General features: G+C 45.1%; 1 long non-coding RNA gene across 1 annotated transcript in view; it reads left to right on the top strand.

The window, feature by feature from the left end:
• The window catches only part of LOC141096587 (uncharacterized), a 226,893-nt gene that overhangs the window by 143,583 nt on the left and 57,400 nt on the right, over window positions 1–25,910 (top strand). The window contains exon 2 of the long non-coding RNA XR_012233716.1: window positions 3,514–3,623. This is a non-coding gene — a long non-coding RNA (uncharacterized lncRNA). The remainder of the gene's footprint in view (window positions 1–3,513; window positions 3,624–25,910) is intronic.

The raw sequence follows: 25,910 nt of genomic DNA, 5'->3' as shown, positions 1-25,910 counted from the left end.
AGCCAGGTCAAATGTGTTCACAACAGTGATCCGTGGGAGAGTCAATACCAACACTGCTTCAACGGCATTGACACCATAAGTAGCTATAGGTGTTGTTTTGGAAGGGGGGGGAAACCTAGGGATTGAAAAGGCGTACACTTTTTGAACAACCCCTTAAGTGTGATTTACATGTTTGCATTAAAGGCTACTTTATTGCCTTACACGTGTTTGACAGCACAAAATGACTGTTTATATAAGATTTATTTTACATCACACCAAGTACCTGTAAGAGAAATTGACATGTGTATTTGAAGAACACACTGCTGGTCAGTTTATGTTGTAAGAAAAAAAGTGGGCGTGCGATTTCTAGAAATCCCATCTACTTTGCTGGAACTGTAGGATGAGTTTCTGTTTTTGCTATGCAAAAAAACGCATTGTGCGATGTTAAAGCGAACCTGTCACCAGGTTTGGCAGATAAGAGATATGGCCATCACCTTTTCAGGGCTAATATACAGCATTTTATAATGCTGTGTTTATTATACTCACCTGTGGAGCGGTCCGGTCCGAGGGGGGGTGTCATTACTTTTTCTTGGTCCGGTGCCTCCTTTCTTGCGAATGCAATCATCCTCCTTGGTTCGTGTGGATGACTCGTCCCTATGTCAGCCACACAGTCTTCCCAGCATTGTGCTCCTGTCAGGCGTCCTTCTCTGCTCTAAACACGTGACATATTAAAACATGTTTGTTTTTTTTGTTTTTTTTTTTACTGTTGAGAGCAGAGTTAAGTACTGCAGCGCATCGGGGTTCTCTGTCTTTTACTAGTGCCTGTGAGCTGCAGTACTTTGTTCTGTCCTCAACAGAAAAAATGGGTAAAAAAAAAAGTTTTAATGTGTCAAATGGGGGTCCAACTTGTGGTACAAACTTGGCTTACCGGGGGGAGTGGTGGGGCGGGATCATAGCATCCAGGGTTGCCGCTGCTGGAGTCGGCTGCAGTAGGAGCGGGGAAATACTGTGGGCCCTGGGCTAGGAGGAGGGGGTGTCCCGGCAGTGGGTTTTATAAAAATGACCGCAGTGTGGGCAGGAGCAGAATCCCCGCTCTACACATTGCTCTCCTGGTGGTGGGCTTCAAGAGTATGGCCGGCACATGCGCAGATTGAGATCTCAGCTCGTCATTGCGTCGGCTTCCTGCAGCGGCAATTCTGCCTCCTGTGACCCCCGGTTCGGTCACACTTGCCCCCTCCCCCTGGTAAGCTACATTCAGACTAAGACGCACCCCCATTTTCCTCCCAACTTAGAGAGAAAAGTGTATCTTGTAGTCCACAAAATATGGAATAGAAACACGTGCACTACTTGTGAACCAAATACTGAACGTGTGAATATGGCCTAAGTGTCCATATGGATTATGGGAAATCTTCAAAACTAAGTGTAATGAACTCTCACCTGTGACGTTATACACTATTAGCCTCTGGGGATGCACTGGTGTAGTACATAACTGTCACGACACAGCTGTCGGGTGACCCGGGACCAGGGGCTCCTTCTCTGTCCGTAACACTAGGGGACGCCCTAGCTCACCCTACTCCCTGGGATACTTCTGAAGGTGAAAATGCCAAGGCCTCTACCCTTGACTAGCTCCTGAGTTAGCCATCAGTCTATTCTTTTCCTCTACCCAGAGAAGAGGGGCGCTATTGTGCACCGTAGTACACCAACTCTACAAACAAGGCAACACAAACAAGGGTTAACAGTAAAATCCAGGCATACAAAAAACTCACTTGCGTATAACAGAGGACTGCAACGTGATGTGGAGGTTGGGGAATAAGCCAAAATAGAGGATAGAGAATTACCACTCATACAAATCAAGCAACAGTCACAAAACTCCTCCAACTCTCCTCATATGTGCTCCTCTCCCACTGTTAGCCATACAGCAAATACTAGCTCTGACAAGGATTTGTAACAGAGGGCAGATTATAAAGGAGTGGCTAACCGAGCTCAGCGGTGAGCACAGGGATTTCCAACATGGCCGATAAACCCCTGTTCTGCCAGAAGAAATAAACACATTGAAAATGAAGTGCTTCTTAGTGCCAGAGTAGGAGCAATCAGATGCTGCGGTATTCTGGCTCCACACTGTAGCTGTAACCCCGTGACACAGAGGAGCAGGCTTGAAACCCAAGGTTACAAAGATACTGGCTAGTGAGCTTGAACTGTGGCATGGGGCCTGGTTGCTAGTATTTACACCCTTGTGTAAGTAAACAACCGCTACCTACTTGCAGTTCTCCAGCTGACACTTGCATTGTGGATTAAGGCAGGGTGATCCAGTTTGACCTATTTTTGGTCATGGAATGTAAGGAGCTATGATAGAGGGATAATCAATTTATTTTCCTAGAAGCTTTGCAGAAATCAAGGAAGATTAATATCCAGAGTACTACCTAAAGCGAGTACGAAGACAGGATCTGGCTTTTATTTTCTGTACATGTTTAGTCTAGTAATGAACCCGACACTTTGGCTGATACTGAGGAGCAGCAAACGTGATGTATCATCCATATGATAAAATATTAGCTGGCAGCGTTATCCGTCGTACATTTACTGTGACCAGTTTTTAATCTCGGGAGCTGTGTTACCATTTAGATGTATGATCTGGTGTAAATTTATATAATGTACTGGCCTTCACCCTTCCCCAACATTCACCACTTACATCCCAGGAGAAGCTAATTCAATAGTACCTTCACTTGTGGTTCTGTGCAGAAAATTAAATATTTCTAGCATATATTATAGATTTTTTTTTTTTTTTTGTTTCATGTCAAAACATCCAGTGGCTTCCAATTGACTATTTCATTTGGCCTAACTATCGTCTAAGCTCTCATATTACTCTAGGTAAGCATACTGTATAACAAGCAATCTGTAACGTGCGCTCACATCTGTTAATTCAATTGTGTCACACGCCGAGCTCTCATACAAAGTTCAGTCCATATTTGAGTAGACTGTGTAACGCCAGCGCTAGCATCCACTTGAGCACCAGGATATTCAGTTATAATTGCAATTGAGATAGATAGATAGATATATATATAATGCTTTCTCTGCCGTCTGTATGTTAACTCCTTCAGGACTGGCTAATTTTATGTTTTAGAGGGGTCTTAAGTTATTAAATTGCTTTAATTTATTAGCATGAAAATAAGCACATTTGCAACTGACTTTTTTTTTTTTTTTTTTGCTTTGTTTTGAGAGCTTTCATTTTTCATAGTGTACAGCTGGTTTCCATGGTTGGTCACTAGTGTCTTCCCAGACCCTGGCCAAGAGAGTGCACAATAGTAACATTCCAAGAGAGGCGTTAACATACCAACCACCTCTCTAGCCCGTTCACTTCTATACAGTAGTCATCTGCTCACCTACCTCCCGGCTCCTGACTAGCTGCTGTTATACGGTAAATGAATGCAGTGGGAGATATATAATATAAACCTGGGCAACTTTTTGTCTCATTGTTGCGCTATGTGAATGTGTCCATTGTATCTCTTGGGGATTAACCTGTTATATCTTAATTTGCAGTGAGGATAACACATCGAACAATCTAACTTTCCATGGCCTTTGGCTCCAGGGACTGTTCACTACTAGGAACTAAAGGCAAGAGACTGTGACTTTCTTTTTTGCTGTTGGAGGTAGGTAAAAAAAAAAGTTTTCAGTTTCACTTTCCAATTCTATTGTCACAATGACTGTCTTTGTTTCCAAACTCTATCACCAAGAGGTAAAGCTAGAGGTTTAGCAATGGAGGGAGGAAACGCATCTAAGTTGCCACCTAACCAGTTAAGCATGCTTACAATTATGGTGGTGCACTCTATTCTTGGGTATAGGGCAGGGATTTCCAAATTCCAGCCCTCATGTCCCCACAGCTGCCCTAGATAAAATGTGATCGGCCCACAGTTCCCCTACAAGTGATTTTAGAGGTTGTCCACAACTTTATCATTGATGACCTAGGTTGCACTCCTGCTGCTCTAAGTGATGGTGGCCCTGGCCGGATATGTTGAATTGAGGCGCTGCTTCGTCTTCTGGTAGTGGCCGCGGCTGGGTACTTCACATCTGCCTCTTATTCAAATCCAGAGGAGCAAGGCACGGGCCGACCAATGCAGTGATGTCATAGTGCTGGAGCACGCAAATAACATCATTACACTGGGATTCTGGTGTCATTACATCGTTTCGCCCAGGACTCGTTAAGTACATTTCCTTGCCGCAGACCTAAAACAATCTTAGGCCCACAGAGCAGATGACTGATGTGCATGGAGAACATTTCTGCCTACTCTACTGCAGGGTTTAGCTGTGTCATGCACATTAATTACGCTGTTGCATTGATCTGATGTTTGAGGCACAAGAATTATCCCAAAATGTTTTGCTTTTTTTTTATTTAATTATATAGTATATAGATAGACATTAAATATGGTTGAAGAAAAACTCATCAGTTTCAATTGAAAAATGGGAAGTGCTAAATGCATATTTAGATATGTACAACCACAATAAATGATCCCTTCTTCACTAAAAAAAACTTGATTCCCTCCTGATCCCAATTGTCGATCTACTGGATCAGACTTTCAGAAAATAACTTTACACACTTAAATAAACATTTGTTTTCTTTCTCCCCAAGAAATAAATAAATTGGATCCCTGTCAGTCACACCACACAACAGATTCAGATTTTTGCAGGATCTAATAGCCATAGCAACTGGTAGTAATGGTGAAAAACAGGAAAATGGCAAGTACTGCCACCAAAAGCCAGAGGGACAGGACATCCTGTAAGTACGGTAATTTCTTAGAATTACTGACTATATCCTTGGCTTTGGCATAAAGCCCATATGAATATCATTTTAGTTTAAAATTGTAACCTCAAATACCTAAGAACAGAACTCCATCTCCGATATTTAAAGTAAGCGGCATCTTTATAGTTGAATAAGCAGGCTACAGAAGACAAGTGTAAGCTGCCGACTACAATTTTACTAAAACCTGATACAGATCCTTTAATGTGCCACACTCAAGATGATAAAATGTAATATTTATTAGAAAATTCATGAAACCATATCTCATGTTAAAATATAGATCTACCAAGGAAAGGCATATAAGCCCTTAAGCCAATCTCAAGGAGAAAGGGTGTGAATAGTCAACATAGTCTGTAAAAATTAATTTGGTGATGGAACAGAATATTTTAAGTCCATTTAGAGAAAAAAACTTATATTCTTTATAGGATATACACATATGGTACAGCACAATGAATATATGAATATACCAAAAGGTAGACAAAAGTGTAAATAGTGATAGAACACCACACCTTTCAGTATGTGGCTGTACCCTGGCACAGTCTACTTTCTTAAGGAAAATCACTACTTACACGGTCTACCTTTCCATGTGTTCATTGTGTGTGTATTAGTAATGGATGGGTGTCTTATAGACTCCTCTGCATTACTAACCCGTGGGCTTAATGTCACCTGACAATACAAAGGTGACCTCAACCCCACAAATATGAACCCCACTTGCCACCGTAACAAGGCAAGTTGTCACGGTCCATTTTTGGAGCCGTGGCAGAATGTGGAATCTTATATAAACCTTTTTCCCCCCCGGTGGCCGCTGGGGTTTACTACAACTGTAGTTGTTTTGGTACTGGTTTTGCCCCGGTGGCCGCTGGGGTTGACTACACGTTTGAATTAACCAACAGGTGATTACTACTCCCCCCTCCTTCCTATAAAAGGTCGTCATGTGCAGTAAATCACTGTTGGTAATATTCTTTTTCTAACCAACCTTGATGAAGACTGGACCAGCCTGGTGGAGAGGGGGTTCAGCTTGTCTGGAGCAGTGGAGTTGCTGCTGGATGCTGTTCGGATCCTTTCTCTGTTGCTTGGAGCTTTTGCAGCAAAGCTAAGTTTTGGGTTTTAGTTGCTTTAACCCCGTGGTGTCTGTTTTATTTTCCTTTGTGCGTTATTGGGTGCAGGTCACTTTATTCCCTGTCTCACCTCCTGGGGAGGGGGTTGGTGGTTTAGCTCAGGGCTAAACAGGAGATAGGGACAGGTCGGGGACTTGGTCCTCACTACCTTCAAGTGTACCCCCAAGTTAAGGAGAGTCAGGGCACCCCCTTAGCCTGAGGGGCAGTTCAGGGGCCCAGGTTCCACATCTCCTGCTTTTTTCCCTACTGCCCCGTGACATTATTACCAACCCACCCATTTTTTCCTGGTGAGCCATGGCCCTAATGCAGACCTGTCTCCAATTGCTGCAGACCCTCACTGAGGAGCGTGGGGTGCTGCGTGGTGTGGTGGAGCAGCAGCAGTGGGAGGGGTACGGGGCCTCAGCTCAGATGCAGGCTCAACCAAAGCCCAATTATCTCTCCCAGACAGGTTTTCTGGAGGGAGAGAGAACTTTTTGTTTTTTTTCAGGAGGCCTGAAAGCTACACTTCAGGCTCTGCCCTCATTCATTAGGGAGTGAGGTACAGCGGGTGGGATTCATTATAGCCCTCCTTGAAGGTGATCTCCTATCCTGGGTCTTCTCCCTGCCGGCCGATTCACCATCTCTACGGTCGGTGGATGAGTTTTTTGCGGCTTTGGCGAATATGCCCCCTGGGGTCCTTGCTGATGAGGAGGACTCACAGGTGCAGGTGGGAAGAGTTGGTTCCCCAGCGGTGTTGCCTGCGGATCGTCGTGATGTGGGGGCATGTTTTAGCTGTGGGTAGACTGGTCATGTTTTCAGGGTCTGCCCAGTGCGTGCCAAATCTTCCGTACCATCAAAGGAGCCGCGCCCCCCTGGTCGTGTGGAGGGAGGCGACCAGGGAGTGTATATTTCCTCCATTTTGCCCTCTCAGTGTACTATGTCAGCAGAGGTGGTGGTTGGCGGGGTACCTGAGGGCATACCGGTGTTTGTGGACAGTGGAGCGGGAGTCAGTCTGATGGACGCTCACTTTGTTCAGACACATGGCCTGAAGATTAGGACGCTGGCCAAACCTCTAAGCGTCCAGGCCATTGACTCTGTCCCAATGAGCCAGGGGAGGTTGACCCAAGTCGTAGAAAATAAACATCTGCGCATAGGGACTCAGCATGAAGAGTCCCGGTCATGCTACGTCTTTGGGGGGAATGCCATCACCTATCGTTTTAGGCCTCGCTTGGTTAGAAAAACACAACCCGGTCATAGATTGGCGGTCTAGGGAAGTAGTCAGCTGGGATCAGTCGTGAGGGCTGCTGCCCAGGGGCTACTGTCAGCCGTCTTTCTACAACCATCACCTTCTTCTCCAGTGGGGGCAGCAGAGGTGCTGCCAGGGAGTAGGGGCAAGTCTCTACCCTCACCACATGCTAACCCTGGGTGTCTGAGTCCTCGGAGGAGGAGGGGTCGGAGGAGAGTGGTGACTCCTGAGTATTGTGGGGGTGTGAGTGTGGTGACACAGGGGGACGCCTCTGTTGTCAGTCCTTTGAAGAGTTTACCATTTTGTGGCAAGCGCATGAATGGTAATAAACGTTCAGGTCCGGACCTGTGTGTGAACGAGTATGTATGGGTGGCCACCAAAAACATCCAGTGGAAGTGTGTTACTGGGGTCTGGAGTTCTCGGTTGATCGGGCTGTATCGGGTGTCAGCCATCCTCGACCCGGAGACTTACCAGCTGAAGTTACTCCATATTATGCCCATACATAACTCGTTCCCCAGGTCGTCCCTCTGGAGATTTGTGGTGCCTCCGGAGCATACATTGCCATTTCCATCTGCCCACGTTTTCCATAAACCTGCGAGTCAGGTGGTCGCGGAGGTGAACTTTGGGTGGACCTAGGCTTTCGCACCGTAGGTGTGTTTTTTGGGTGAGGTGCTGTGTTGAGGGTCCAGAGGCCCCTCATTGAAGGCGTGGTACTGTCATGGTCCATTTTTGGAGCTGTGGCAGAATGTGGTTTCTTATAGAAACCTTTTTCCTTTTTCCCCCGGTGGCCGCTGGGGTTTACTACAACTGCAGTTGTTTTGGTGCTGGTTTTGCCCCGGTGGCCGCTGGGGTTTACTATACGTTTGAATTAACCAACAGGTGATGACTACTCCCCCCTCCTTCCTATAAAAGGTCATCATGTGCAGTAAATCACTGTTGGTAATATTGTTCATTTTCTAACCAACCTTGGTGAAGACTGGACCTGCCTGGTGGAGAGGGGGTTCAGCTTGTCTGGAGCAGTGGAGTTGCTGCTGGATGCTGTTAAGATTCTTTCTCTGTTGCTTGGAGCTTTTGCAGCAGAGCAAAGCTAAGTTTTGGGTTTTAGTTGCTTTAACCCCGTGGTGTCTGTTTTATTTTCCTTTGTGTGTTATTGGGTGCAGTTCACTTTATTCCCTGTCTCGCCTCCTGGGGAGGGGGTTGGTGGTTTAGCTCAGGGCTAAACAGGAGATAGGGACAGGTCGGGGACTTGGGCCTCACTACCTTCAAGTGTACCCCCGAGTTAAGGAGAGTCAGGGAAACCCCTTAGCCTGAGGGGCAGGTCAGGGGCCCAGGTTCCACATCTCCTGCTTTTTTCCCTACTGCCCTGTGACACAAGTGGGAAGAGCCAGGCAAAGCGCCAGAATTCTCCTCTACCTTTCTGGGGAGGCTATGGGCTTCTATTTTTAGCCTGGGAGGGGCCAATGTCCATTGCCCCTTACTAGCCTGAGAACATCAGCCCGCAGTGGTTGGCTCTAGCTTGACTGGTTATCAAAATTGCCTGTTTTTTATTACTTATTTAAATTAATTAAATACGAAAAACCAGCGTGGGACACTACTTTTCTTAACCAACCTTGCTAAAGCTGAGGGTTGCAGCCCACAGCTGTCAGTTTTACCTGACTGGTTCTAAAAATACAGGAGAACCCACAATTTTTATTTTTTTTTTAATAGTGCAGGCACTGGCTGATGAATAGTTCCACCAGCCGCTGCCCGCTCTTGCTGTTATCAGCGATAGCAAGCGTAGGCTGTTGGGAGTAGTAGTCCCTGACATCTGACAGTGAGGGAGCCACAGCGCTCTAAATGGTGGTAATGATACTGCGTCTGGTCAAAGGCAGTGTTTGCATGGCAAATCCTATTCTCACGTGAATAGGATTCGTATACTGTTCTGGTACCCAAACAAAACTTTTTTTTTTTTTTTTTTTTTTTACTGTTCTGCCGAACCCACCAGACCCAAACATCCAGGGGTTTGCCCATCATTCTTTTATAGCATATATATTTAAATAGATTATTCCAGAAAAATAAACAGCATTATATCTCCTTACTAATGAGCATATTACTCCTTGCATCCTTTTGTACTCTTCTAAATGCACCATTGCTGCTATTGTAATTTGCAGCACTACAGATCCAGGTCAAAAGTCCTCAGTGTATCTGCCACATGTGCCCATATCTTCTGTGTTTTGTTTTTGTAATCAGTAGTGGTCCCAGCACTTGCATCTTCACTGATCAAAACTTTTAGGCTACATTTCCAACATGACCTTTTTTGGGGTACTTTTTTTTTTTTTTTTTTCTCATAAATATGCAGTGTCAAACTCCTTGTGAGAACATATTCTTAACATGTTTCTGTGGCATGTCAAGGTTTTCTTTTTTTTTTTTTTTTTTTTTTTTATGTGTGGGGGGGGGATGGTAAGTGTGTGTGTGTGTGTGTATATAGCCGTAATTACAGTATGCTCACAACACTCCCTCATAGAAGTGGCCGGTGTAGCTACATAGTGTTTAGCTACTGGTGGACTTTTGCCTGAAACGTCTCTTCTGATCTCTTTTGCACAGTTGAACCCATTAGAAGAATGGACCACTCATCTTTTGGTCGCTTAAGAATGGTTAAAAGTGGTGACACAGAACATGTGCACATAGGCATTTTTACATTGTTGGGCATATGTTCACTGTTTACGGTAATTTTTATTTTTTTTTCCAGGATGGGTTGTATACACATACCCTAAAGAATACTAATCAATGATCTGGAATAAGGCAGATTAGGGATAAAGTGTTTGTATTGTTCCATTTACATTTTTTTTGGTTAATTTGTGCTTGGAGTGGTTTATTGAAAGCATTATATAATTAGTCCGTGTTGGGCTACCATATGTAGACATGGGAATAGCTGGGCCTTATTCTCACTAAGGGAACTAACACTATTCTATTTCTTGTGAACAATGATGGAAGCAATCCCCGCCAAATGTCTGCTGCTTCTGTCACGTAGCCCTGTACTTGGGCTTCGGCTATTTAATGACTGCTGTAGAATGACCTACAGCTTTTTGTTAACAGAATATAGTATGGATAACTCCTTGAGCCTCTGCATTAGAATATAATTGGGCAGTATTTAATTCACTTCATTTTCTAGTCTTATTCTTGTCATTAGACACAGGTTTTGTCTCTGCTGGTTGTGACTTGATGTAAAGGTCCCAGTGACTAGATATGCCCTGCTGCATACAGCTTTGTACATACAGCTCTGGCAAAAATTAAGTGACATTGCAAAATTTTCAGTTTATCTGAATTTTCGCTTTTATAGGTATATTTTTGAGTAAGATGTAAATTGCTCTTTTATTCTATAAACTACTGACATGTCTTCGAATTTCCAAGCACTAAATTTTGTATTTTCTGAAAATGAGAAATGGTCAAAATAACAAAATAATGCAGTGCTTGCAGACCTCAAATAATGCTAAGAAAACACGTACATAATCATTTATTTAATCACAGCTTTCATGCGTCTTTCATGCATCTTTGTATGCTTTCCACCAGTCTTTCACACGTCTTTTGGGCGACCTTATGCCACTCCTGGTACAAAAATTTAAGCAGTTTTTTTTTTTTTTTTTTGGCTTGTGACTATCCATCTTCCTCTTGACTACATTCCAAAGGTTTTCAATGGGGTTCAGGTCTGGAGATTGGTGGTCCTTCATCCACACATTGATTGACCTAGCTGTGTGGCATGGCACATTGTCCTGCTGGAAAAACCAGTCCTCAGAGTTGGGGAACATTGCCTGAGCAGAAGAAATCCACTGTTTTTCCAGGATAACCTTGTATGCGGCTTGATTCATACACAGGACTGGACTGGGACAAAAAAGCAGCCCTGCCACACAGACCCCCACCAGCCCACAAACTATAACACTCCTCACCCCCATCAGTGAATTTTTGCTATACTTTGTCGTCCCCTCACTCTCCTAAAAGGAGATATTTGAAGAGCCACATGTGAATGGCGCCACAGTGTGTACGATCGACCACAGCTGCATTTACATGGTGCTCTACAGAGCTCCGATTTTCAGGATCATGAAGGTCCCAGCAGTCGGATCTCCAGGAATTGGAAAGGTATCCCCTATCCAGAGGAGAGTGGATTACTTGGGATAATCCATTTAAGCAACTTTTCCAATATTTTATTTTTATTTGGCCATAGTAATATTGAAAATACTAAACCGATATTGACCCTCTCAAAGTCCAATGTCGACAGAAGTGGTACTGTGCAGTTCATGCAGGGCCAGCTCCAGGTTTTTGTGGGCCCGAGGTGAAAGTCTCAGTGGGCCTCTTTAACACGTACCACAATTCATAATGCACAGATACAGCAAAGAAACATAGGTATACAATGCCAAAGATTTCACCTCTTACATTACATGACTGATAACTATTGTACATTCTACAATAGGTCAGAAACCAGACAGTATTGTCCTCCATACACTATTATGGGCACCACATAGCGCTCCATACAGAATAACATGCCCCATATATTGCTCCATACAGTATAATGAGCTCCATATATTGCTCCATACAGTATTATGGGCACCACATAGTGCTCCATACAGTATTATGGGCACCACATAATGCTCCATACAGAATAATGAGCCCCATATAATGCTCCATACAGAATAATGAGCCTCATATAATGCTCCATACAGAATGAGCCCCATATAATGCTCCATACAGTATTATGGGTACCGCATAGTGCTCCATACAGTATACTGAGCCCATATAATGCTTCATACAGCATTATGGGTACCACATAGTGCTCCATACAGAATGAGCCCCTTATAATGCTCCATAAAGAATAATGAGCCCAATATATTGCTCCAGACACTGTAATGAGCCCCATATAATGCTCTATACAGAATAATGAGCCCCATATAATGCTCTATACAGAATAATGAGCCCCATATAATGCTCTATACTGAATAATGAGCCCCATATGTTGCTCCATTCAGAAAAATAAGCCCCATATAATGCTCCATTCAGGAAAATGAGCCCCATATATTGCTCCATTCAGGAAAATGAGCCCCATATATTGCTCCATTCAGGAAAATGAGCCCCATATATTGCTCCATACAGAATGAACCCCATATAATGCTCCATACAGAATAAGCCCCATATATTGCTTCATTCAGAAAAATGAGCCCCATATATTGCTCCATACAGAATGAGCCCCATATTGCTCCATTCAGAATAATGAGCCCCATATATTGCTCCAAACAGAATGGGCCCCATATAATGCTCCATATATAAAGGGCCCCATATGCATCTCCATATAATGCTCCAGAGTATGATGGGCCTCATATGATGCTCCAGTGTATGATGGGCCTCATATATTGCTCAAAACATAAAAAAACAAACTGAAATCCTGACCTCTCCTCGCTCACTGCTGCTCTGCTCCAGACCCCTCAACGTTGGTGTCTTCTGGCTCTCTGCACTGTGACTGTTCAGGCAGATGTACACAGACGTGACATCTCTGCACCCTCTGACCTGAAACAGCACAGTCAGAAGACGCTGCAGCGGAGGAGCGGGAAGAGGTAAGAATTGTAAGTGCCGCAAGTATCGAAAACCCAGCAGCACCTGTATATACATCACCACACCAGCCCCACAGCACCTGTACATACATCACCACACCAGCCCCACAGCACCTGTATATACATCATCATCCCAGCCAGGCCCCCCCAGCCCCTGTATATACATCAGATCAGTCATCTCAGACCAGGCAGATGGCGGCCCCCCCAGCACTGTATATACATCCACATCATTGCAGGCAGATGGCAGCCCCCCAGTCCTGCCCTGTATATACATCCACCTCAGCGCAGGCAGATGGTGGCCCCCCAGTCCCTGTATATATATCCACATCAGCGCAGGCAGATGGCAGCCCCCTTAGTCCTGCCCTGTATATACATCCACATCAGCACAGGCAAATGGCGGCCCCCCCAGTCCCTGTATATACATCCACATCAGTGCAGGCAGATGGCAGCCCCCCAGTCCTGCCCTGTATATACATCCACCTCAGCGCAGGCAGATGGCGGCCCCCCAGTCCCTGTATGTGTGTATATATATATATATATATATATATATATATATATATATATATATATATATATCCACATCAGCGCAGGCAGATGGCAGCCCCCTTAGTCCTGCCCTGTATATACATCCACATCAGCACAGGCAAATGGCGGCCCCCCCAGTCCCTGTATATACATCCACATCAGTGCAGGCAAATGGCGGCCCCCCCAGTCCCTGTATATACATCCACATCAGTGCAGGCAGATGGCAGCCCCCCAGTCCTGCCCTGTATATACATCCACCTCAGCGCAGGCAGATGGCGGACCCCCAGTCCCTGTATGTGTGTGTGTATGTATATATATATATATATATATATATATATACACACACACATACAGGGACTGGGGGGCCGCCATCTGCCTGCGCTGAGGTGGATGTATATACAGGGACTGGGGGGGCCGCCATTTGCCTGCACTGATGTGGATGTATATACAGGGACTGGGGGGGCCGCCATTTGCCTGTGCTGATGTGGATGTATATACAGGGCAGGACTAAGGGGGCTGCCATCTGCCTGCGCTGATGTGGATAGATATATATATATATATATATATATATATATATATATATATATATATATATATATATATATATATATATATATCTCTATATATATCCACATCAGCGCAGGCAGATGGCAGCCCCCTTAGTCCTGCCCTGTATATACATCCACATCAGCACAGGCAAATGGCGGCCCCCCCAGTCCCTGTATATACATCCACATCAGTGCAGGCAGATGGCAGCCCCCCAGTCCTGCCCTGTATATACATCCACCTCAGCGCAGGCAGATGGCGGCCCCCCAGTCCCTGTATATACATCCACATCAGTGCAGGCAGATGGCGGCCCACCCCTGCCGTGTGTGTGTGTGTGTGTGTGTTTTTAAAATATATATATATATTAAAAACACACACACACACACACACACACTCTATCCATCACATTAGTGCACCCCCCCAGCCTCTTTTAACTCACCCCCGGCCAAGGCCCACACCGCTTTGAATGAACTTACTGGACCTGTCCTGAACTTCAGCCTGCCCGGTGTGCGGGTGTAGGAGTCGAGTCGCGCACAGCAGCTCCCACTGCCCAGCCTCCTAAGATTCCTGCTTCCTGGCCTGGGTCAGTGAACGCGGCGACGCCGATGATAGGCCAGTGTCTGTGCCTGGCAAGTAATACTGCCTGCAGGCAGCCAGTGACGGAACAGCATAGCAGAGGCACGCTCTTTCCGGCTCTCTGCCCTCAAAGAACGTCCAACGTCGCGGCACGTTCTTAACCCCTAGGGTGCCGCTGCCTGCCGCCGTGCCAGCAAATTTAAAGGGCCGGTGGCAGGAAAAAAGAGGCCGGTGGCCGCCGCATTATCTGGCAAGTGGCCAGAAGAGCAGGCGCCGCCAGCCAGCAGCCCATAACTGGATGATAAATAGCGGCCCAGCAGTAAAATGCCCGGTTGGGTAAGTTGCCAATCTGGGCCTGTTCATACGTCCTTTGTAAAGATTAACATGCCCAATTCCAGCCTTGCTGAAGCATCCTCAGATCATCACCGCTCCTCCACCAAATTTCAGTGGGAGCAAGACACTGTGCCTTGTACGCCTCTCCAGGTCTCCGTCTAACTGTTAGATGACCAGATGTTGGGCAAAGCTGAAAATTAGACTCATCAGAGAAGATTACCTTACTCCAGTCCTCTATGGTCCAATCCTTATGATCTTTGGGAATCTACAGCCTGGCTCTCCTTTGCTTCTCATTGATGAAAAGCTTTATTCTAGCTTTACATGACTTGAGCTCTGCCTCTTGGAGCCTATTACGAACTGTTCTTGTCGTGCACTTCACCCCAGCTGCCGTTTGCCATTCCTTTTGTAGGTCACTTGATGTCGTCCTGCAGTTGCTGGGTGACATTCGAATAAGATGACTGTCATCCCAGTCAGTGAAGAGTTGTTTTCGCACTCTGCTGGTCTGTAGCTTTGTTGTCCCCAATGTCGGCTGCTTGACCTTATTGCAATGGACTACAGTCTTAGAAATTTTAAGGATGGAGGCAACATGACGCTCACTGTATCCCTCTGCTAGTAAAGCCAGAATTAAGCCCCTCTTTTCCTAACTCAAGACTTTTTTTTCTTTTCAACTCCTTTGGCATGGTTAAGTTATTTTTTCATTCCTATTACTTTTGGGATATTACTAGCACTTGTTTTGCCATCCAGCTTGTCCTATTGCAAGAGGATTGTGAACACCACAGCAGGGTTTTTTATACTTTCCTTCATTAAATAAAATTTGGTTCAGGTGATCACCTAATGAGAAGCACATTTAGTAGAATGAGGTGTTCTCTGGTTGGAATTCAACTGACACTGGAATGGAATGGCTGTCAGACATGCAGAGAAGCTGATTTTTATAAAACTGTGCAGTGGTCTTAGTTTTTGCCAGAGCTGTATAACAGTCTCAAAATTAAAATTCTGATGCAACATAGAGATGATTCCTGGGGGGTTCCTTTCCATTGATCACGTCTCACGAGCGATCTCCGGTTTGGGGTCAGTTGAGCATGTGTACTGCCATTATTTACAGCTGGTGAAGTAAGTATTGGCCATGTTGGCAATTTTGTAAGTAAAAGGATTTCTAAAATTGCTATTGACACGAAATATTCACCAGATGTCAGTAACAACCCATCCAATCCAGGCAAAGAAATCAAACCATAGATCACATAAATTAAGTTGTGTAATAATGTGAAATGACATCGGGAACAAGGATTGATTCAGGTCCGGTGATTGGCTGGCCCATTCTAGCAGCATTATTTTCTTTAGACCAATTCTGAGACCAATTAAGGGTTTCCTTGGCTGTGTGTTTGGGTTAATTATCTTGCTGAAATGTCCACCTTTCCTCTTCATCCTGGTAGATGGCAGAAAAGTTTTCATAAGAATGTCTTCATACATTTGTACATTCATCCTTCCTTCAATCATATGATATTTGTCAGTGCCGTATGCTGAAAAACATTCCCACACCACTACTCCCACCTCTAAACATCAATCTTGGTATGGTGTTCTTGGAGTGGCCTCCACTCATAGTGTGTATTACAGCATCCTAAGAATTCAATTTTGGTCTCTTCTGATCAGACTATATCCTCCTGTTATTTCACAGGCCTGTCTAAATGTTGAGCAAACTATAAATGCACTTGAACATGGTTTTTTGTTCAGCAATGGAGTCTTGTGTGGTGAGCATACGTACAGGCCGTGGAGGTCAAGTGCACTACTTATCGCAGTTTTTCTTTTGAAACAATTGTACCTGCTGATTCCAGGTCTTTCTGTAGTTCTCACAGGTCGTCCTTGGCTTTTGGACGACACTTCTGATTATTTTCACTCTTCTGTGTCTGAATTGTTGCGGGGAGTGCCTGGGTGTGGCCGGTTTAAGGTGAAATGATGATCTTTCCACTTCCAGATTGAACATAATCCTAGATCCAGTGAATAGATTATTGCCTCAGCATCAATATAAAATGCAAGTTTTGACCCTTTGTCATAATTGGGTCTTATTGTAGCACTTGGGAAAAATCCATCTATGACTGGGGGATGTCAAAATTTAGCACTAAAACTTTTTTATTCTTTTTCACTGATGGTAAACTAATTGAAAATGATCATGGATTCTGTGAATGCTTTATTTTTTTTTTATTTTAATAGCCATTTTGGTTCTTTCCCACTTTTATTTTTAAGTAGAAACAATAAGAATGCTCTGTAAGAGATACATATGGTCCCAAGACACCAATAACAAAAGTTGGTCAGTCTTCTAAAACGGTCACCGTAGGCAATCCTGGATCAGTGCAGTCTATGGTTGTTCACTCCACTGTCTGGTTGCATTACACAAGCTCTGTCCATAAAAACCCCATGACTTCCCGTCATCAACCAGTCACCAAATCTTTCCATATCTGTAAAAGAGAGTTTCAGAAAATATACCTGGTTATTATCATGCAGTCAAGTATGGTTCGCGCCTCCTGCAGTTTGGGCAGCATGAATTGCCTGCCAGTTTATTTGAAATCTAAGTCTTTTACTAGAATAGTTCTAGGCGAGACAATCCAAAAGGAAAATTCTATTCAAAGATTTCCCTTCCAAAACAGGTGGAATGTCGCATTATGATGAGCTGTTGGCCTACAAAAGGAGGCTCATATACTGTTCTGGCACAGGGGCCATTTTCTGTCTAGAAAGTTATCCCGTGTCCTACTAATATAACTACTGTCGATCATTGAGATCCGACTGCATTGGACCACAGCAATTCCAAGATTGGAGCTCTGGAACACCTAGAATTAAACTCTACATTCCCTACTTGTATGGGGCACAGATGTATATGGTGGGCCACCACTCCATTTATTACCTATAGGACTGCTGGAAATGGAGTACAGGTTGTAAAGATTAGAGATGAGCGAACATCATTGGCTCCCTCCTTATTCGGCAAGCTATAGCACTTATCGAAGAAGCTGCATTGGGAACTCTAATACCCGGAGCGCTCCCAATGATCAGCCGTTTGGCACCGCAACTGCATGTGTTGCAGCTGTGGGACAGTCACAACACATGCACAGAGAGCCTGTGCGCTGTTACTGTCACACAACCGCGACACATGCAGCAGCGGAGCCTAACGGCTGATCATTGGGAGCGCTCCGGGTATCAGAGTTCCTAATGCAGCTTCTTTGGTAAGCGCTATAGCTTGCTGAATAAGGTGGGAGCCAACAATGTTCACTCATCTCTAGTAAAGATGCTCCCTTCATACACCCTGTGTGCTACAGCAATCAATGTTCTGCTTTTCCTTGTGTGGCTGACAGATACCCCAGGGCTCATGCACACAACACTAATCCCTATGGGCACCATACTATAGACGTATGGATCAATGCTGTACTGTGCCGACTTCCATATAGAGGTTTTTGTGTTGTGGAATGACCGCCTATAGCAGCGTCTTGCATGAGAATGACTTGATAACTTCTCTGAACCGTATTTGGATGCCACTACTTCTGCTTTTTCCTGTGTTGGGTATTTGTAGAGTTGCCTGTTCTATAATTTGGTTTTATCGCTCTTTTGACAGCATATTTATAGACTAGGCTTACCCATCGGTTTGCTAATGACACTACTGATCATTCCCACAGCGATTAGCAACATCTGGAAAAATAAAACCACCGAGCTCCAAAAGAGAACTTTTTTTTTTTTTTTTTTAAATGGACTTTTTTGTCTTTAACATGTCCTGTAAGGAGCTGCTTCTGTGTTTCAAACCTGCAAAACTGCATATTTCCTACTAAGTGAGCTGTTGACAAGAGCACACAACTTTTTAGGCAAGGTTCACAAATCCTGAACGATGTATAGTGCAACTGAATGGGTTTTTGGTGGGGAGGAAATCTTCATCTATTTCAGATCGTGCTTGGGCTGAACATCCGCAGTAGGCGGTGTAATGATGGATTTATCAGAATGAAATACAATGCAACATAAAGGGGTAAATCTGCTGCAAGAAGGGAAAATAAAAAACAAAATGAGGTTTTTATTCCTTTTTTTTTTTTTTTCTTTGAGGCATTTAGCGGTCTTGTTTCTAAACGAACCATACACAGACACTTTAACCTCCTCCTTCTTGTACATTCAGTAGGTGAGCATTAGTATAAAAATAAAAATTTTTTGTCTTACTAAAGTCAAATCCTGCAGTCACAGGCATGGATTCATCAAAGTAATTTCATCAGAATTCTGGCTTTAATTACTTTGAAAGTCACTAAATTTTGATGCAAAAGACGCAATTTTTTAAAAGCAAACTTTTGATGTTCTTGCCAGTTTATCAACTAAACAAGGTGTGGGTGTGTGACTGGAATAAGATTTCTGGTGTAGCGTGGATTCACGAAGAGGCGTTCATTAGATATCGGTGAACATTCTTCACATCATATCTCACAAGATTTCACCACTCTACTGCAGTCTGTTAGGTTACCCCCATTTTTTCCTTCTATCCTCCTTTTCTCTTCCACTCCAGGGGTATTATACTCCATTTCTCTCTCACCCATGACAGCACCATGGAGAGAGGGGGTCCGCCCATCAAGGACAGGAACCTACAGATAAAAAGGCGGCACCTCTCCTCTGCCCCCAGTTGGGTGCCTGTTCTTGACAGGTGACTCGTGGAACCAGCAGCAGCGGAGCAGCTTACCTTGAAGAGGAGTCCAGGGCCGCCCCGTAATGCTGGCAGCGGGGAGGCCCTTGTCGTGGCGGGGTCGGTTCCTGAAGCCGCCACCGCTGTAGCCGATGGGCTTCACAGGGTGAGCGGGGGGGAAGAGGACCGAGCCGCCGCTCCAGAAAGGAGGCTGGACAGAGAGGCCGGCACACGCTTGGGCAGCGCCGCGGTACAGAGGTGGACCAATATGGCGCTGCCCCGGAAATGAAGGAGATGACTTCCGGGTACCTGCGGTCGGCGCATGCGCACTGCGCGCTCCCCGGGGCACAGAGCGGAGCAGGCTGGGAGAGGTAGTGACGTCACGCCCGGGAAATTTAAAAAGAGAACGCTGGAATTACTCCTTGCTGGAAGCGTCCTGTAAGTATGGAGGACAGCGACCAGCACAAGGAGCAGCCAGAGCAGCAGCCTAAGCAGCAGCACAGGCAGCACCACCATCATCGGCAAAAAGATAAGGACAGGCGCGAGGGCCGGTCCAGTAGCCACTCCACGCAGTGCAGCAAGTCGACTGCGAGGAGCAAGTTACCTTCCTTCGATCAACCCGTGAGGGATCTGAATCCACCTCCCGAACCGGTACCTGCAACCGCGCATACTGGGGTAAGTGATCTACGTGAATGTTCCCCATTGTAATAGACTTCTTTCCCTTATTGGGGAAAGAAGAAAGAGAGAAAACAAAGAACAGGGAATGCCCCACCTGTAGCAGACCACTACCAGCTTCTTGAGATAAAAAGCTCTGCGAATCCTGCATACAGGAAGTTCTTTGTGATGAAACCCTGGATTACGCCTCGGATCTAAAAGCGGTAATCTGATCGGAGTTTGAGTGCCCTTTCATCCCTAACACAAAGGGAAAACAAAAAAAAGGAGATGTAGTAGTAGACTCCCAGTCAGAAGTCTCGATGTCAGGGGAAGTTACCTCACAGACTTTGGACACCGACTCGTCATCCTCAGACGAAGAAACGGGGGGCCGTCACTGTTTTCCCCTACATGAGGAAGACCTGTTAGTAAGGGCAGTAAGGTCTACCATGGGGGTGGCAGACCCTCGGCCTGATAGATCAGTCCAGAACATAATGTTCGGGGGACTGGGCCAAAAGAAACGCAGAGTGTTTCCGCTAAACGAGAACGTACAGGGCCTGATAAAAAAAAAAAGGGAAAGACTGGATAGGAAGAACGCCACGGTCCCTTCCCTTAAGAGAAAATATCCATTCGACGAGGAGGCGTCCACGTCTTGGGACAAAGCCCCGAAACTAAACGTGGTGGTCGCCAAGGCCTCAAAAAAATTTGCACTCCCCTTTGAGGATATGGGTACTCTAAAAGACCCCTTAGATAAAAAGGCCGATACTTTCCTCAAGGGTACTTGGGAATCAGCTGGGGGAAATCTTAGGCCAGCAATAGCAGAGCCCTTATGGTGTGGGTGGACCGATTAGAGAAACAGCTAAGGGAAGGTACACCCAGGGAGAAGATACTGGAATCCATTTCAGTAATAAGGGGAGCGGCGGCCTTCTTAGCCGACTCATCAGCTGATTCAGTAAGGTTGTCATCGAAAGCAGCAGCCCGAAGAGAACAGAAATGGGACGACAAAGGAGGGACAGGGGGTTCTTCATCTTCGGTAACTCGTCCTGAGACAAAACCCTCCAAGTGACTGTTTGCACATGGTGGGAGGGAGGCTAAGCTTTTTTTCTCCCAGCCTGGAGAAAACATCGACCAACCCTTGGTTATTAAATCTGATAGGATCAGGCCTAAGGATAGACTTTCTCTCTCTCCCACCTCAAAAATATGTGGTGACTCCACTAAGATCTTCAATAAGAGAACAAAAAGCTCTCGAAAAAGAGGTCCTAAGCTTGTTGAGCAAAAGAGTCCTCCAGGAGGTTCTCCTGCAGGAGAGAGGCAGAGGGTTCTACTCCCCTCTTTTTCTAGTGACCAAACCGGACTGTACCTTCCGGACAATTTATAAATCTAAAGAGGCTAAATGATTACGTCAAAAGCAAAAAATTCAAAATGGAGTCAACCACCAAAATTCTCTTCCCACATTGCTTCATGACAGTACGCATCGCTGAGATCTAATATTATCACGTCCCCATCCACAAAGACTCCCGAAAATACCTCAGACTGGCGGTCTCCATAGGAGGCGAAATAAGGGAGTTTCAGTACAGGGCCCTGTCATTTGGAATCTCTGTAGCCCTGCGAGTTTTCACGAAACTAGTAGCAGAAATGATGGCTCACCTAAGAGAACAAGATATTTTAATAATCCCGTACTTGGACGACATTTTAATAGCAAGCAACTCGGCCCAAAGATGCAAGGAACAGAGGGATAGAGTGATGGACACTCTACAGAACCTCGACTGGCTTCTAAACCTAAAAAAATCGAGGTTGGAGCCCAGCAAAGTTCAGGAGTTCCTAGGACTAACACTGGACTCAAACACCCAGGAGTGTTACCTTCCAGACCGCAAAAAAAGAGAGGATTGCTCAGATGGTAGCAAGAGCGATTCAGATCCCTTCCATGACGCTAAGAAAAGCGATGTCACTACTAGGGTCCCTCTCCGCCTGCCTGCCAGCGGTCCAGTGGTCGCAGCTGCATACGAGAGATCTCCAATGGGATGTGTTAGCCAACCAGTTAGCATTAGGAGGTCACTTGGAAGGTCACGTTACACTAGACTCCAAAACTATTCATTCCCTAGCTTGGTGGAGAAACAGAGACAACCTATCCAAAGGGATTCCATCGGTAATAAAAATCACACACCTAATTACCACGGATGCCAGTCCCAAGGGATGGGGGGCACATATGAGCAACAGGGTGACTCAGGGGGAATCGGGAGGTCAGGAACTAGAAGCCTCCTTGAACCAAAAGGAACTATTGGCAGTAGGTTATGCCCTAACACACTTCCTACCTGTGCTACAGGGTCATCACGCCCGCATATTTTCGGACAATCGGGTGACGGTGGCCTACATAAATCATCAGGGGGGAACCAGGTCCCGAACACTAATGAACACATCCTCTGAAATCTTCACCCTAGCTGAGACAAACCTACTATCCCTCTCTGCACTACATATACGGGGAACAGAAAACCAGAGAGCAGACTTTGAGTCGCACCAGTTACGCCAGGGAGAATGTGTTCTAAACAGTCCATTTTTCGGCAGATTGTAAAAATGTGGGGAACCCCGGACATGGATCTGTTTGCCGACCACAAAAACAAAAAAGTAGAAGCATTCTGTTCCCTAGACCCCAGGGGAAATCCCTGGACCCTGGATGCGTTTATGCTTCCATGGACACAGGGCCTAATGTATACCTTTCCGCCATCCATTCTCATCCCGGCAGTCATAAGGAAAGTCAGAGAAGACAAGCAAGAATTATACCAATAGCCCCCTTTTGGCCAAAAAGAACCTGGTTCTCCTGGCTGAGAATACTGTCAATAACCGACCCTTGGGTCCTACCAGATCTCCCGGACCTACTGTCCCAAGGACCCGTGTTACACCCTCAGGCAGGGAACCTCCATTTAACAGCATGGAATTTGAAAGGGCACTGCTGAGGGGGAGGGGGTTCTCTGAAAACCTGGTTTCTACGCTACAAAAGAGTAGGAAACTGATCACAACCAGAGCCTATGGGAGAACTTGGAGGAAATTTCTGTCTAGCTTCCCGGCAAGGGTTCAGGATGGACTCCAGATTTGCAGAAACTCGAGAATTTTGTCAAAGGGTTTAGAACAGGGGCTGGCGACTAACACATTGAAGGTACAGATAGTGGCCCTAGGTGCCCTGTATAACTAGGACGTGGCAGGCAACCCCTGGGTAGCACGGGTTATTAGGGCCGCAGCCAGGTCTAGATCAATAATTACCCAGAAAATACCATTATGGGATCTAAACCTAGTATTGTCTGCACTAACAGGGCCCCTATTCGAGCCCATCCAGTCAGCACCCTGAAAAACCCTGTCATTAAAGACTGTACTTCTAGTGGCCCTAACATCCGCTCGCAGAGGGAGCAATTTTCAAGCTCTGTCAGTGATACCACTGTTCCCTAAAATCCTAGACGATAGTCATATTGAAACCTGACCCGGCATATCTACCTAAGGTAGCGACACACTTTCATAGGTCCCAAGAAGTAGTCCTTCCTTTTGCCCAAATACTAGGAATAGGGGAGAGGAGAGATTTCACACCCTAGATGTGAAGAGGTGCCTAGTTCAGTACTTAGAGGCCACCAAGGGATGTAGGAAGGAAGGGTATTTGTGTGTTTCCAGGGACCTTGGAAGGGACTCAAGGCATCCAAGAGTACCCTAGCAAGGTGGATAAGGGATGCGATTGCCCTGGAGTATTCATCCAGCGGGAATACCATCCCAGAGGGTTTAAAAGCTCACTCTACAAGGGCAATGGCGACCTCATGGGCAGAAAGATCAGAGGTATCGATAGAACAGATCTGTAAGGCTGCCACCTGGTCAACACCTTCGACCTTTTTCAGACACTATTGTTTAGATCTAGCCTCTACGTCTGACCTGACCTTCGGGAGAAGGGTCCTTCAGGCGGTGGTCCCTCCCTAAGCTACCAATCTCTGAAATTCTCTCCATGGTGCTGTCATGGGTGAGTGAGAATAGCTTAGTTACTCACCGATAACGGTGTTTCTTGGAACCCATGACAGCACCTGCTTATTCCTCCCCCTTCACGTGTGCGGTGAGCATGGTTTAATGTGTGTAGTGTTTTTGTTTAGACACGGTGCTTCTCCATAATATGCAATATTATGTTATGTATATACTTTTGTTAACTAACCGGGAGACCCTCTGATGCTCTGTAACCAACTGGGGGCGGAGGAGAGGTGCCGCCTTTTTATCTGTAGGTTCCTGTCCTTGATGGGCGGACCCCCTCTCTCCGTGGTGCTGTCATGGGTTCCGAGAAACACCGTTATCGGTGAGTAACTAAGCTAATCATTATTGATCTTCATGATTTTAACATTATACTTTATTTGTTGAGCAATATATTGGCGTTACTGTGCAATTATACTCCAGTCATAATACCACATGACCGTACTTTGTTTTTTGGCTATTGTATATTCTTTGTTTCTTGATTTTGTTTTTGATTTTCATCTTTGACACGTGGCTTATGTACACATTAATTTTCTTGTTTCTGTAGTAACTGATGAAGGCCAAGCCAGGCCGAAACGTTTTGTGATTTATTTCTTGACTGTAATAAACTACAAAAAATCCACCCAAAAGCTGAGTGGCAGGTTTTAAGTGTGGTGTTTTTTAATCTGTCCTTGAGTACCTCTTTATCTGAGACAATGCGCAGGACCCTCTGAAACAGTGAACGAGGGAGACTGTTTTTAGTAGCCTTAGGGTGGCAACTGGAAAAGTGTAGAAGACTGTTACAATCGGTGGGTTTAGAATAAAGATCAGTCATGAGTTGGCCACTGTGGTCTCTGATCAACGTGTCTAGGAATGAGATATGATGGATATTGTGGTTGTGTAAATTGTAACTCTGGTCTGATGGAATTGAGGTAGATGTAAAGTCATGAGGAAGTCTAGTATGCCGTTTCAGATAGCGCAGATGTCATCAATGTATCTGTGATAACAGAATGTAAGCGCTCATGGAATAGACATATTATTCTTCAAATCTATTCATATGAGTTTGCGTATGCCGAAGCTACATTTGAGCCCATCGTGGTCCTGCGTCTCTGAATATAAAAAGTATCACCAAAAAATAAATTGTCATGGAGTACCAATGAGCGTAGTTCCAGACAGAACTCGATGGAACTAGTAGACAGGTTAGATTGTGGTAAAAGGTGTGATACTGCTTCCAGGCCTTTCTCATGTGTAATGGAAGTATAAAGATTGTTGAGGTCTAAAGTTAACAAGTGACTATCAGGTGGTACAGTAGCAATTTTCCTGATAAGAAAGTGGCCTGTATCCAGTACAAAAGAGCATGTGGTCTTGGTCAAGGGGATCAATACCTTTTCAAGATAAATAGTGGAGATAAAACCGAATCCGTAGACGCCACTATTGGGCGGCCGGGGGCGTTGGTAAGTGACTTGTGAATTTTAGGTAAGACGTAGAAAACCGGCGTGACCGAATGTAGGTTTATTAGAAATGTTGGCCATTTGTTGATCAATGGTTTTTTATCTAAGTGACGTTTGAGGATATCCTGAATCTTATGATTGATGGCCGTAGTGAGATTTTTTTCCTGTGCTTTACCATTATTACAACTGGTGAGAACAAAAAAGTGAAAAACATTGCTTTCTTGCATCACTTCAAAACTACAGAGTGTACGGTGAATTTCTATTGCATGGACTAAGGGTCATTTAGACCCTTACACCAGCACTTCACCATATGACAGGAAAAATATTAGCCTGCACTCTATTTGTCCAGTTGTTCATGCCATGTGTATTGAAATCTCAGAGGAAATGTCCTAAAAAAGAACACCTTGTGCGATATGCTTGCTGCGTTGATCTCAAAACTGTGTACAGACGTTCTAGAATTTCTTATACTCGAGTATATACGGAATCCTGTACCAAGATGCTTTGCTGGGAGTTTATAAGCCGAAGCACCTAATTTTGCCACG

This window comes from Dendrobates tinctorius, unplaced genomic scaffold (assembly GCF_039654945.1).
Source record: "Dendrobates tinctorius isolate UK_male_01 unplaced genomic scaffold, ASM3965494v1 ptg000075l, whole genome shotgun sequence".
Classification (NCBI taxonomy): Eukaryota; Metazoa; Chordata; class Amphibia; order Anura; family Dendrobatidae; genus Dendrobates; species Dendrobates tinctorius.
Note: the sequence above shows the minus strand (reverse complement) of the source record. Positions and strands in the feature narration are given on the sequence as shown.